Source organism: Armigeres subalbatus, chromosome 3 (genome assembly GCF_024139115.2).
Source record: "Armigeres subalbatus isolate Guangzhou_Male chromosome 3, GZ_Asu_2, whole genome shotgun sequence".
NCBI classification, from domain to species: Eukaryota; Metazoa; Arthropoda; class Insecta; order Diptera; family Culicidae; genus Armigeres; species Armigeres subalbatus.
Genome location: NC_085141.1, coordinates 238,234,429 through 238,248,399, shown reverse-complemented (window position 1 = coordinate 238,248,399; position 13,971 = coordinate 238,234,429).

The window sequence follows — 13,971 nt, the reverse complement described above, 5'->3', positions numbered from 1 at the left end:
TTCCTTCAGGAATTACTCCAAATATGCCTAAAATAATACTTAGGTAATTCCTCCAGGTGTTCCTCCGGAAAGGTCTCTAGGAGCTCCTCCAGAAATTCCTTCCAATATTCAAGTAGGATTACCTTCGAAAATTCATCCAGGAGTTCCTTCGGAAATTTTTCCCAAAATTCCTGATGAAATGCCTTCAGGACTTCCTCCAGCAATTATTCCAAAAGTTCTTCCGGGAATTCGCTCAGGAGCTCCGACAATTCCTCCCAAAACCCCCTCAAAATATTTTCGGAGAGACGCCTGGAGGAATTTTTGGAGGAACTCCTGGAAGAATATCCAGAGGAACTCGTGGAGGAATTTCCGGAGAAACTCCTGAAGGAATTTTCGGAGTTATTCTTGTAGGTATTTCCGGAAGGATTTTCAAAGGAACTCCAGGTAAAATTCCTAAAGAGAATTTCTGGAGAAACTCCTGTTAGATTTTTTTTTTTATAAACTCTGGAAGGGATTCGTGGAGGAGTTTTCGAAGCACTTATTGGAGTAATTTCCGGAGGATTCCCTGGAGACATTTCTAGAGAAAATTCTGAAGGATTTCTGGCGGAATTTCGAGAGAATTTTTGGAGGAACTCCTGAAGCACATTTCGTAGGAACTCGGGGGAGGATGAATATCCGAAGCAAGTCCTGTAGGAATTCCTTGGAGAAATTTTTAGAGGAACTCTTGAGGAAATTTCTTGAGAAACTTCAGTAAAATCTCCTGGATGAATTCTTGGAGGAATATGTGAAGGCATTTTTAAAGGTAATTTTGGAACTCCTGGAGGACTATCCGATGAAACTCCTGGAAAAAATTGCGCATGAATTTTGGGACAAATTTCCGGAGGAACTCCAGGTGTTTTTTTTTCTGGAAAAATTTGCAAAGGAACTCCTGGTTGAATTTTTGGATGAATTTCTGGAGGAACTCTTGTAGGACTTTCCGGAGGAACCACTGGAGGAATTACTAAAGGAACTCCTTCTGGAATTTTCAAAGCAATTTCTGAAAAGCAGTTCTGGAAGAATTTCCGAATGGATCAGAGGTGAGCCAGCCTAGGGCTGCAAGCCTCTTTAATAAAAAAAAAATTCCGAATGAACTTCTGGTGGTACTCCTGTAAGAAATTCCAAAGTAACTCCTGGACGAATATCTGGAGGAATTTGCGCATGCACTTCCGGAACAATTCAGCAGTAATTTCCGGAACTCCTGGAGGAATATTCGGAAGGATGCGATTAGGAATTTCGATGAAAATTCCTGAAAATAAGTTGAACATTTATGAATTTGAAAAATTTTAAAAATTCAAAAATGTTAGAACTAAAAATTTTTTTTAGATACTTCAAATTTTATAATTTAATTTTTTTAAAACTTAATTTTAAAACACTAAATCACTATAGTGTTGCGTTCGTCTAAAATATCTTCAAGTTCACGATCAGAAACGCAGAATAAAATGTAGTCTGGGCCAATCCTAAGCTACGGATAGATTTGAAGATAGGTAAGACGGTATATTATGCCCCCTCCCCCTAAGGCAATACCTATGATAACTTTTTACTTCTCAACGCAATTTATGCAAACTTTGTGTTATTTGGTAGTCCGAAAAGCCGCAAATGCATTGCCTGTGAGTAGTATAAAAATATTACAGAGGACACGTAATAAGGCTTTTTTGAAAAGTCATGAAAAATGAATTTCAAAAATTGCCTGGGCAAAACGCCTCTTAACTAAAGACGTCTCATAGCCCTTCATTCGTATTTTATCTACCACGTAATAAAAAGTTTAGAAAGCCTTATGTGCTATCATTTGGAAGCAACTGCTGCAGGTTCGCCGCACTTGTGTGCAGTTTGTAAAGGCATATCGTCCTGCCTACACTAGGGCGTTTTGACCAGTGAAACATATTAACAAAAAATATTTGCACATTCACATAGTATGATGGTTTTACAAATATTTAAAGGTACCAACTGATTTTTATCTGAATTAGTTATAGTTTGCTAGAAATCAAACGAGCGCGTTATGCCCGGGGGAGAGGGGGGGGGGTCGAATTATACGCGCATCACAGCTGTTACTTATTTAATTTTGATTATTCCTTTTTCTGACTCATTCACATTAATTATCCAAAACCCGGGGCTACAAAGCAAGACCACGCTGAGGGTGACTGGGTTCGATTCCCGGTGCCGGTCTAGGCAATTATCGGATTGTAAATTGTCTCGATTTCCCTAGGCATAAAAGTACCATCGTGTTAGCCTCATGATATACGAATGCAAAAATGGTAGCTTGGCTTAGAAACCTCGCAGTTAATAACTGTGGAAGTGCTTAATTAACACTAAGCTGCAAGGCGGCTCTGTCCCAATGTGGGGATGTAATGCCAATAAGAAGAAGAAGATCCAAAACCAATCAATCCGTACCTCTGTAAAATTTTGGTCCAATACACAATTTTTAAAACTAATGCGGATATCGATGTGAAATAGGCTAAACATGTTTACAACTTCTAAAAGGTGAGTCCATTTTTCTTCCTTTTTGCGGTGAATAACAAAAACAGTTCTTACCATGCAAGTTGATGTTATTGGCCTTTCGCCTGCTGGCTGGCTCGACTGTGTTCTCGTTCGCCGTTTTATTACAGCTAGTCGTCCTACAATCCAGCAACCAGACGTTGTGGGTCTTAATTTATGCCGCAGGTTTGCCGGTTCGAGCGGAATGAACTATCGCATCGATCAGCCCGTTTCGATCTCAAGGAACCGGTTTTCGGTGCAAACGTTTTCTTCCATCAACTTGTCGTTGTCGTCGTCGCTGCCGTTTGCTGTTTGCGTCTGAAACGGGGCCTGTGCAGGCAGACAAACTTTTCCATCTGGCTGACTGGATGGATACTCGTCACACAGTGGATTCGAACGTAGGAGAAATCGAAAAGAAGCAGAAAAAATCTGAATGTTGCAGCATCGGGTATGCGATGACGACCGTTCCCGTTCAGGCCAAGACCTTCAAGGCAAAAGACGAAGAAAACAACCCCAGCACCGATTCTGCGGCTCTGAGACCGAGTGCAGTGCACAACAGAGTGTGTTTCTCTGTTTAAAAGTTCAACATTTTATAAATCGATTGCACCGGAGCCAAGCGGCTCAGGAGTAAGTGGGACGTGCTGTGGAGTGCAGTTCAGTCTTGGGATCGACAAATTAAATGTGCTGGTACTTTATCGTTCCCTTGGGAGGTGAGAAGTTGAGTGTGTTTGCACGATGATTATGGTTCAATATTTTCCTGTGCGAAGCCATACGGGGCCGGGTGTTGGAGTGTACTTTCTAGTTCCTACATATTTTATGAGCACTGTGTTCAAGGAGTATGCTGTCGAATAAGTGTCGAGCACTTTTTCAACATTGGAACTTGAAACTGAAATCATTAGAAGCTTAAATGCTGCTGCTGGAAACATTTTTAGATCGAGTGTTTTTAGTCTCGATATTTTGGAATAAAAATTTAAATTAAAATGTACGTGTTGTTAACAAAATGAAAAAAAAAAACTTCAGTTATTGCTTACCACATTTCATTGTTGGACTGCCGTAGAACTTTTGCCGTGAAGTCTATGAATCTGTAGCAACTTTATTTGCAGTTGCAGTCGCAATTTTGTTGTTCTTTCAATTCCACCTTTATAAAAAGACAAATTGTTGTTCTTTGAAAACACAAATATTCATTGCATTATTTTGTGCTTTTTTAACTTTTTGTTTCTTCTTCTTTCAGGTAACAAATGGAGCTTTTTTTCGAGTAGATCTCGCTGGCAAGTAAATAATTCTTTATCAAACAATAATACACTAAACATCTTCTTCGGCCCAAAGTATAATCGTCATTTATTCAAATTCGTTTATGTATCTCTTTTTACACAAAAAGTACCAAATACCACTGCTGAAGTGTCTACCCCGTCGCTACCCCAGTCATAATTAATATTCGGTAATGGATTGAGTACCGAGAAATTTTGCCGACATCTCTTACCTCACCCAGCAAAGTTCAGTGCCCAGTGGAACCGCATTAACTGACAGCTTCCATGTCAAGCGCCGCCGGCTGGGCTGACAACCGTGGCAACTTATTGCTTTTCGTGGAACCGCAGGGGATTATCATTATTATTCTAGGAATCATCCAACCACGCGCTACCCCCTTTGCTTCGGGTGATTAAGCGGCCCTCCACAGCCATGTGGGACGCATGAGCTGTCCCCCTGCTCATAAGCCAGTCATCCGGTACCGACTTTCGGTAGAAGCCATCATCGTTTATTACCTCAATAACCATCCTTCCGAGCGACGGCGACGACGACGACGACGACGTCGATGACGGCCAGGACGTAAGAAGATTAAAGCTACGGAAAAGTCAACAAAGGTTGTTTTCCCACCACACAGAGACGCCGGGTCGAAAGCTTTTCTGCCATTAAACGCAGGTTATGTGTGCGCCAGCATTGTGAGTGGGTCGTGTAATGTGCAGAAAATTGGCTTTTGCCGGAACGGTTTTTCATTGTATGCAACCCTTTTCACTTTCGTTGGCCTTTTCTTTAAGAGCCTTTTTCCGTTGGAGTAGATGTCAGAAGTTTCTAGATTTAAAAACAAGGATGTTATCGATCATTTAGTAATTTGGGTTTTATCATTTAGTAGTTTGTCAATAAATCATTTTAGAAGCTGAATTTCAAAATGTATTAATAACGACTAAAGAGCTTTCACATTCAAATGTTGCAAAGTTTGCAAGCTTAGTTAGAAATGAATAATTTATTTGAGAAACTGCATAATATTTTGCATAATTCCGAGAAAACAACAAAAAACTGTTTTTAAACAAACTGGCACCGAATCTTTTGATTTCTTCGATGCAGATCAATAGTTTTTGGCAAAACTCAGCATCCTGGAGCACTTCCAGTTCGAAAACTTCAAGCAGTTCTCCATAATTGGTCTTCAAATGTTATAGCATTTTTTTTAAATTTGTTAGTTCATGAACATGTTTAATTAATTGTTCTATAAACAATGCATGAATACAAACATTTCAAGCTGAATAAATTTAATTCGGAACTAGAACAATGACTAATATGTACAACACCCCACAAATCTACTGTTTAAAACATATCAGTCTAAATATGTACTTTACGGCATTAATATGTAAACTGTTAGCGCATTAGAAATAAACAGAATCAATAATATCCTTTGAAGTTTATTTTTCCAACCGTCTTACAGCACCACACCACGACGCGGCACGACTTTCTTCCACTCGTGACTTGCGTTCTCCAGCACCGAAATGCTCCTTCGAAGAAGAAAACTCTGTTCGTCATAGGAATGGCACGACGTTACATCGCTGCCAGGGATTTTGTACTTCGAATTAATGCCGCAGCGTCTTCTCCGAATGTTCCCGGTCCAATCAACAAATGCGAGCGATCCCTTCGATTGAACGAAATGTCTTTGATTTCGCTCCAAACGCAGCGCGCAGTTATTTTGGGATGAATATTCCTTCCGAGGAACACCAATTTACACAGCCAGCCGGCAGCGATTGGGGAGAAAAAAAAAATATCAAAAACGCACCGACAAATGAAAACGCCTTGCACCAGGCAACTGATCTGCCTTAGCTTTTCCCAGAATCGCTAATGCCCCGAGGAAATGAGGGAAATTTAGAAAGGTTCGATTCCAACCATGCGTTGGATTGCTTGGGAAGGGTCTCCCGAGTCGATGGGGTTTTTTGTTTGTTTCAAGAACCCAAATGTACTCGCAAATTGCTGGCTGTTGTGATTATTATCCCCGTTGTGTTACTCTTAGGATTGTAACTCTCGTCATATTACCGAAGTAGCATTTACTTGGGCTATGAATTCCGTCCAATGCCTTTTATGTATGTCAAATGTCATACAATTCTACGTGATAGGGCCATCATATCTTCGCACTGCCATAAAGTTTGATGTCACGCAAAGGAAGTTTTATTTTCATATCGTGTTATTCCCGGTGCCATGTCATAAAATTATATACCGCACTAATTTTTATGAGCGCAAACAGCAAGACCAGTTCGTACCAACCAACGAAGCATTGCCTTACCTCAGTTAGTGTTTCGCAAGTTTCGTGACTGGTTGATAATTTTTCCCAGAAATTCTTGACAAATTGTATTATTTAAAAAAAAACAGCATTAACCCATCGAGGGTTGTTGACTACTTTTTCGTCCATTAACAAGACCAGATAGGTTAGATCGAAAGATTTAGATATTTAGAAAGCTTATTTATACATCAGGGTTTGACAAAAACAAATTTCAAACATATTTAAGTAGATATTCTAATTTCCATTGTATTCATCATTCAAATTTCCATCGTATTCATCATTCAAATTTCCATTGGAAATTCATTCGAATTTCCATCGGAAATTCATTTGAATTTCCATCGAAAATTCATTCGAATTTCCATCGGAAATTCATTCGAATTTCCATCGGAAATTCATTCGAATTTCCATCGGAAATTCATTCGAATTTCCATCGGAAATTCATTCGAATTTCCATCGGAAATTCATTCGAATTTCCATCGGAAATTCATTCGAATTTCCATCGCAAATTCATTCGAATTTCCATCGGAAATTCATTCAAACTTCCATCGTATTCATCAATCAAATTTCCATTGGAAATTCATTCGAATTGCCATCGGGAATTCATTTGAATTTCCATCGGAACTTCATTCGAATTTTCATCGCAAATTCATTCGAATTTCCGTCGGAAATTCATTCTAATTTCCATCGGAAATTCATTCGAATTTCCATCGGAAATTCATTCGAATTTCCATCGCAAATTCATTCGAATTTCCATCGCAAATTCATTCGAATTTCCATCGCAAATTCATTCGAATTTCCATCGGAAATTCATTCGAATTTCCATCATATTCATCATTCAAATTTCCATTGGGAATTCATTCGAATTTCCATCGGAAATTCATTTGAATTTCCATCGGAAATTCATTCGAATTTCCATTGCAAATTCATTCGAATTTCCATCGGAAATTCATTCGAATTTCCATCGCAAATTCATTCGAATTTCCATCGGAAATTCATTCGAATTTCCATCGGAAATTAATTCGAATTTCCATCGGAAATTCATTCGAACTTCCATCGGAAATTCATTCGAATTTCCATCGGAAATTCATTCGAATTTCCATCGGAAATTCATTCGAATTTCCATCGGAAATTCATTAAATTCCCATCAAAAAATCATTCGAATTCCCATAGGAAATTCATTCAAATTTTCACGGGAAATTCATTCGAATTTCCACGGGAAATTCATTCGAATTTCCATCGGAAATACATTCGAATTTCCATCGGAAATTCATTCGAAATTCCATCGGGAAATTCATTTGAATTTCCATCGGAAATTCTTTCGAATTTCCATAGGAAATTCATTCGAATCTCCGTCGGAAATACATTCGAATTTCCATCGGACATTTATACAAATTTCCATCGGAAATTCATTCGAATTTCCATCGGAAATTCATTCGAATTTCCATCGGAAATTCATTCGAATTTTCGTCGGAAATACATTCGAATTTCCATCGGAAATTCATTCAAATTTCCATAGGAAATTCATTCGAAATTCCATCGGGAAATTCATTTGAATTTCCATCGGAAAATCTTTCGAAATTCCGTCGGAAATCGATTCGAATTTCCATACGAAATTCATTCGAATTTCCATACGAAGTTTATTCGAATTTCCATTGGAAATTCATTCGAATTTCCATCGGAAATTCATTCGAATTTCCATAGGAAATTCTTTCGAATTTCCATCGGAAATTAATTCGAATTTCCATCGGAAATTCATTCGAAATTATATCGGTAATTCATTCGAATTTCCATCGAAAGTTCATTCGAATTTCCATCGTATTCATCATTCAAATTTCCATTGGAAATTCATTCGAATTTCCTTCGGAAATTCATTTGAATTTCCATCGAAAATTCATTCGAATTTCCATCGGAAGTTCATTCGAATTTCCATCGGAAATTCATTCGAATTTCCATCGGAAATCCATTCGGAAATTCTTTCGAATTTCCATCGGAAATTCATTCTAGTTTCCACCGGAAATTCATTCGATTTTCCATCGAAAATTAATTTGAATTTCATTGGAGGTACATTTCATTTTTCATCGGAAATTCATTCGATTTTCCATCGGAAATTCATTCGAATTTCTATCGGAAATTCATTAGAAATTCCATCGGAAATTCATTCGAATTTCCATCGGAAATTCATTCGGATTTTCATCGGAAATTCATTCGGATTTCCATCGGAAATTCATTCGAATTTCCATCGGAAATTCATTCGAATTTCCATCGGAAATTCTTTCGAATTTCCATCGGAAATACTTTCGAATTTCCATCAGAAATTCATTCGAATTTCCATCGGAAATTCATTCGAATTTCCATCGGAAATTCATTCGAATTTCCATCGGAAATTCATTCGAATTTCCATCGGAAATTCATTCGAATTTCCATCGGAAATTCATTCGAATTTCCATCGGAAATTCATTCGAATTTCCATCGGAAGTTCATTCGAATTTCCATCGGAAATTCTTTCGAATTTCCATCGGAAATTCTTTCGAATTTCCATCGGAAATTCTTTCGAATTTCCATCGGAAATTCTTTCGAATTTCCATCGGAAATTCTTTCGAATTTCCATCGGAAATTCTTTCGAATTTCCATCGGAAATTCTTTCGAATTTCCATCGGAAATTCATTCGAATTTCCATCGGAAATTCATTCGATTTTCCATCAGAAATTCATTCGAATTTTCATCGGAAATTCATTCGAATTTTTATCGGAAATTCATTCGAATTTCAATCAGAGATTCATTCGAATTTCTATCGGAAATTCATTCAAATTTCCATCGAAAATTCATTCGAATTACCATCGGAAATTCATTCGAATTTCCATCGGAAATTCATTCGAATTTCCATCGGAAATTCATTCGAATCTCCATCGGAAATTCATTCGAATTTACATCGAAAATTCGTAAGAATTTTCATAGGAAATTGATTCGAATTTCCATTGGAAATTCATTCGAATTTCCATTGGAAATTCATTCGAATATCCATTGGAAATTCAATCGAATTTCCATTGGAAATTCATTCGAATTTCAAAAGGAAATTCATTCGAATTTCCATCGGAAATCCATTCGAATTTCCATCGGAAATTCATTCGAATTTCCATCGGAAATTCATTCGAATTTCCATCGGAAATTCATTCGAATTTCCATCGGAAATTCATTCGAATTCCCATCGGAAATTCATTCAATTTCCATCGGAAATTCATTCGAATTTCCATCGGGAACTCACCGGAATTTCCATCGAAAATTCATTGGAATTTACATCGGAAACTCATTGGAATTTCCATGGAAAATTCATTCGAATTTCCATCGGAAATTCATTCGAATTTCCATCGAAAATTCATTCGAATTTCCATTGGAAATTCTATCGAATTTCCATCGAAAATTCATTCGATTTTCCTTCAGAAATTCATTCGAATTTGCATCGGAAATTCATTCGAATTTTCATCGGAAATTCATTCGAATTTCCATCGGAAATTCATTCGAATTTCCATCGGAAATTCATTCGAATTTCCATCGGAAATTCATTCGATTTTCCATCGGAAATTCATTCGAATTTCCATCGGAAATTCATTCGAATTTCCATCGGAAATTCATTCGAATTTCCATCGGAAATTCATTCGAATTTCCATCGGAAATTCTTTCGAATTTCCATCGGAAATTCTTTCGAATTTCCATCGGAAATTCTTTCGAATTTCCATCGGAAATTCTTTCGAATTTCCATCGGAAATTCTTTCGAATTTCCATCGGAAATTCTTTCGAATTTCCATCTGAAATTCTTTCGAATTTCCATCGGAAATTCTTTCGAATTTCCATCGGAAATTCTTTCGAATTTCCATCGGAAATTCTTTCGAATTTCCATCGGAAATACTTTCGAATTTCCATCAGAAATTCATTCGAATTTCCATCGGAAATTCATTCGAATTTCCATCGGAAATTCATTCGAATTTCCATCGGAAATTCATTCGAATTTCCATCGAAAATTCATTCGAATTTCCATCGGAAGTTCATTCGAATTTCCATCGGAAATTCTTTCGAATTTCCATCGGAAATTCTTTCGAATTTCCATCGGAAATTCTTTCGAATTTCCATCGGAAATTCTTTCGAATTTCCATCGGAAATTCTTTCGAATTTCCATCGGAAATTCATTCGAGTTTCCATCGGAAATTCATTCGATTTTCCATCAGAAATTCATTCGAATTTTCATCGGAAATTCATTCGAATTTTCATCGGAAATTCATTCGAATTTCCATCAGAGATTCATTCGAATTTCTATCGGAAATTCATTCGAATTTCCATCGAAAATTCATTCGAATTTCCATCGGAAATTCATTCGAATTTCCATCGGAAATTTATTCGAATTTCCATCGGAAATTCATTCGAATCTCCATCGGAAATTCATTCGAATTTCCATCGAAAATTCATTCGAATTTCCATCGAAAATTCGTAAGAATTTTCATAGGAAATTCATTCGAAATTCCATCGGAAATTCATTTAAATTTCCATCGGGAACTCACCGGAATTTCCATCGAAAATTCATTGGAATTTACATCGGAAACTCATTGGAATTTCCATGGAAAATTCATTCGAATTTCCATCGGAAATTCATTCGAATTTCCATCGAAAATTCATTCGAATTTCCATCGGAAATTCATTCAGCTTTCCATCAGAATTCATCCGATTTTCCATAGAAATTCATTAAAATTTCCATCGGGAACTCACCGGAATTTCCATCGAAAATTCATTTAAATTCACATCGGAAACTCATTAGAATTTCTATCGAAAATTCATTCGAATTTCCATCGAAAATTCATTCGATTTTCCATCAGAAATTCATTCGAATTTCCATCGGAAATTCATTCGAATTTTCATCGGAAATTCATTCGAATTTCCATCGGGAACTCACCGGAATTTCCATCGAAAATTCATTTAAATTCACATCGGAAATTCATTCGAATCTCCATCGAAAATTCATTCGAATTTCCATCGAAAATTTATTCGATTTTCCATCGAGAATTCATTCGAATTTCCATCGAAAATTCATTCGAATTTTCATCGGAAATTCATTCGAATTTCCATCGGAAATTCATTCGAATTTCCATCGAAAATTCGTAAGAATTTTCATAGGAAATTCATTCGAATTTCCATCAGAAATTCATTAAAATTTCCATCGGGAACTCACCGGAATTTCCATCGAAAATTCATTTAAATTCACATCGGAAACTCATTAGAATTTCCATCGAAAATTCATTCGAATTTCCATCGGAAATTCATTCGAATTTCCATCGAAAATTCATTCGAATTTTCATCGGAAATTCATTAAATTTCCATCGGAAATTCATTCGAATTTCCATTGGAAGTCATTCGAATTTCCATCGGAAGTTCATTCGAATTTCCATCGTTAATTCATTCGAATTTTCATCGGAAAATCATTCGAATTTCCATCGGAAATTCATTCGAATTTCCATCGGAAATTCATTCGAATTTCCATCGGAAATTCATTCGAATTTCCATCGGAAATTCATTCGAATTTCCATCGGAAATTCATTCGAATTTCCATCGGAAATTCATTCGAATTTCCATCGGAAATTCATTCGAATTTCCATCGGAAATTCATTCGAATTTCCATCGGAAATTCATTCGAATTTCCATCGGAAATTCATTCGAATTTCCATCGGAAATTCATTCGAATTTCCGTCGGAAATTCATTCGAATTTCCATCGGAAATTCATTCGAATTTCCATCGGAAATTCATTCGAATTTCCATCGGAAATTCATTCGAATTTCCATCGGAAATTCATTCGAATTTCCATCGGAAATTCATTCGAATTTCCATCGGAAATTCATTCGAATTTCCATCGGAAATTCATTCGAATTTCCATCGGAAATTCATTCGAATTTCCATCGGAAATTCATTCGAATTTCCATCGGAAATTCATTCGAATTTCCATCGGAAATTCATTTGAATTTCCATCGGAAATTCATTCGAATTTCCATCGGAAATTCATTTGAATTTCCATCGGAAATTCATTTGAATTTCCATCGGAAATTCATTTGAATTTCCATCGGAAATTCATTAGAATTTTTATCAGAAATTCATACAAATTTCTATCGGAAATTCATTAAAATTTCTATCGGAAATTCATTCGAATCTCCATCGAAAATTCATACGAGTTTACATCGAAAATTCATTCGTATATCCATCGGAAATCCATTTGAATTTCCAACGAAAATTCATTCCAAATTCCTTCGGAAATTCATTCAAAATTCCATCGGAAATTCATTGGGATTTCCATCGAAAATTCATTGGAATTTACATCGGAAACTCATCAGAATTTCCATCGAAAATTCATTCGAATTTCCATCGGAAATTCATTCGATTTTCCATCGAAAATTCATTCGAATTTCCATCGGAAATTCATTCGAAATTCCATCGGAAATCCATTAGAATTTTCATCGGAAGTTCAATCAAATTTCCATCGGAAATTCATTCGAATTTTCATCGGAAATTCATTCGAACTTCCATCGGAAATTCATTCGAATTTCCATCGGAAATTCATTCGAATTTCCATTGGATATGCATTCGAATTTTCATCGGAAATTTATTCGGAATTTCATCGGAAGCTCATTTTATTTTTCATTGGAAATTCATTCGAATTTCCATCGGAGATTTATTCGAATTTCCATCGGAAATTCATTCAAATTTCCATCGGAATTTCATTCGAATATCCATTCGAATTTTATTTGAGTTTCCATCGAAAGTTCATTTCGTTTTTCATAGGAAATTCATTCGAATTTTCATCGGACAATTAATGTTATTACAAAGGATTTTCTGATGAAAAGGGAATGGTTCGGCACAGTGTTGTAAAATGTCATTTGCATTCGTTTGTATAATTTTCCCAGAACTTTTTTCAGAAGGTAGCTATCAATTCATGTTGTATGACGAACTTATAGCGGTTAAATGGGCCTACAAATTTGTCTAACGAGACTTTGCTGTAAATATGTAATCTGGGGCTTGGGAGGCAAAATGTCATTCAAATGACATTATGTCAAATGACACGTGACATTTTGGAGAGTTTTCACTCTCCAGCCTTTGATGTTATACTTAGAGCAATGTACCCTTGGACAAAAATATAACCCTACTCAAGCGTTATGAGTACATTCAAAATTATGGAAGAAATTTTGCTTCTAAAGAAAGTTATGAACAAATTAGTCAAATGACATGCAGATGACATTTTACAAGCCTGGTTCGGCACTTCATCCCATAGCTCCTAGTTCCATCCCGTCAAAATCAAAGTAATGAAAGAGAATTTGGTTTGTTTCTTTTGTGATTTATTTTTTCAGCAGTGAGCGAGCACGCAAGTTGGCAAAAAGAAGCGACGAGATTGGTGCTGTATTTCTTTGTTTTGCAATGAGATGAATATATGTTCAGTGAAATGGAAAATGGAACAGTTCCCCTATTTGAATAATTTTCTGATGGAAATTATTGAATCGAAATCGAATCCGACTGAAATTCTTCAGACTAACTCATCTGAATATCCACCGGAAAAGCATTTAAATTTCCATTCAAGATTCATTCTAATTTGATTCGGAAATAACTCAGATTTTACGTGATGAACTTATAATAAGAATAAATCATCACGAAAATAAAGTAATTAAAAAAACTCAAATTTAGAATTTCATTTACGTTTCTACATATTCCAATTGAATTTTATGTAATTTTTTAATTATTGGAAATTCATAGCTGAATACGTTTAATTAGACTAGTTGTTGACTAGACTAGTTGAATAGACGATTTGTTACGTGTCGCATAAAAAAACTATTTGAGGGATCGAAAAATGACAAACAAATGACCCAGTTTTAAAGCAAACGTGCCCTGTTTCACATAAGAAACACCCTCGCTAGCAACCTTT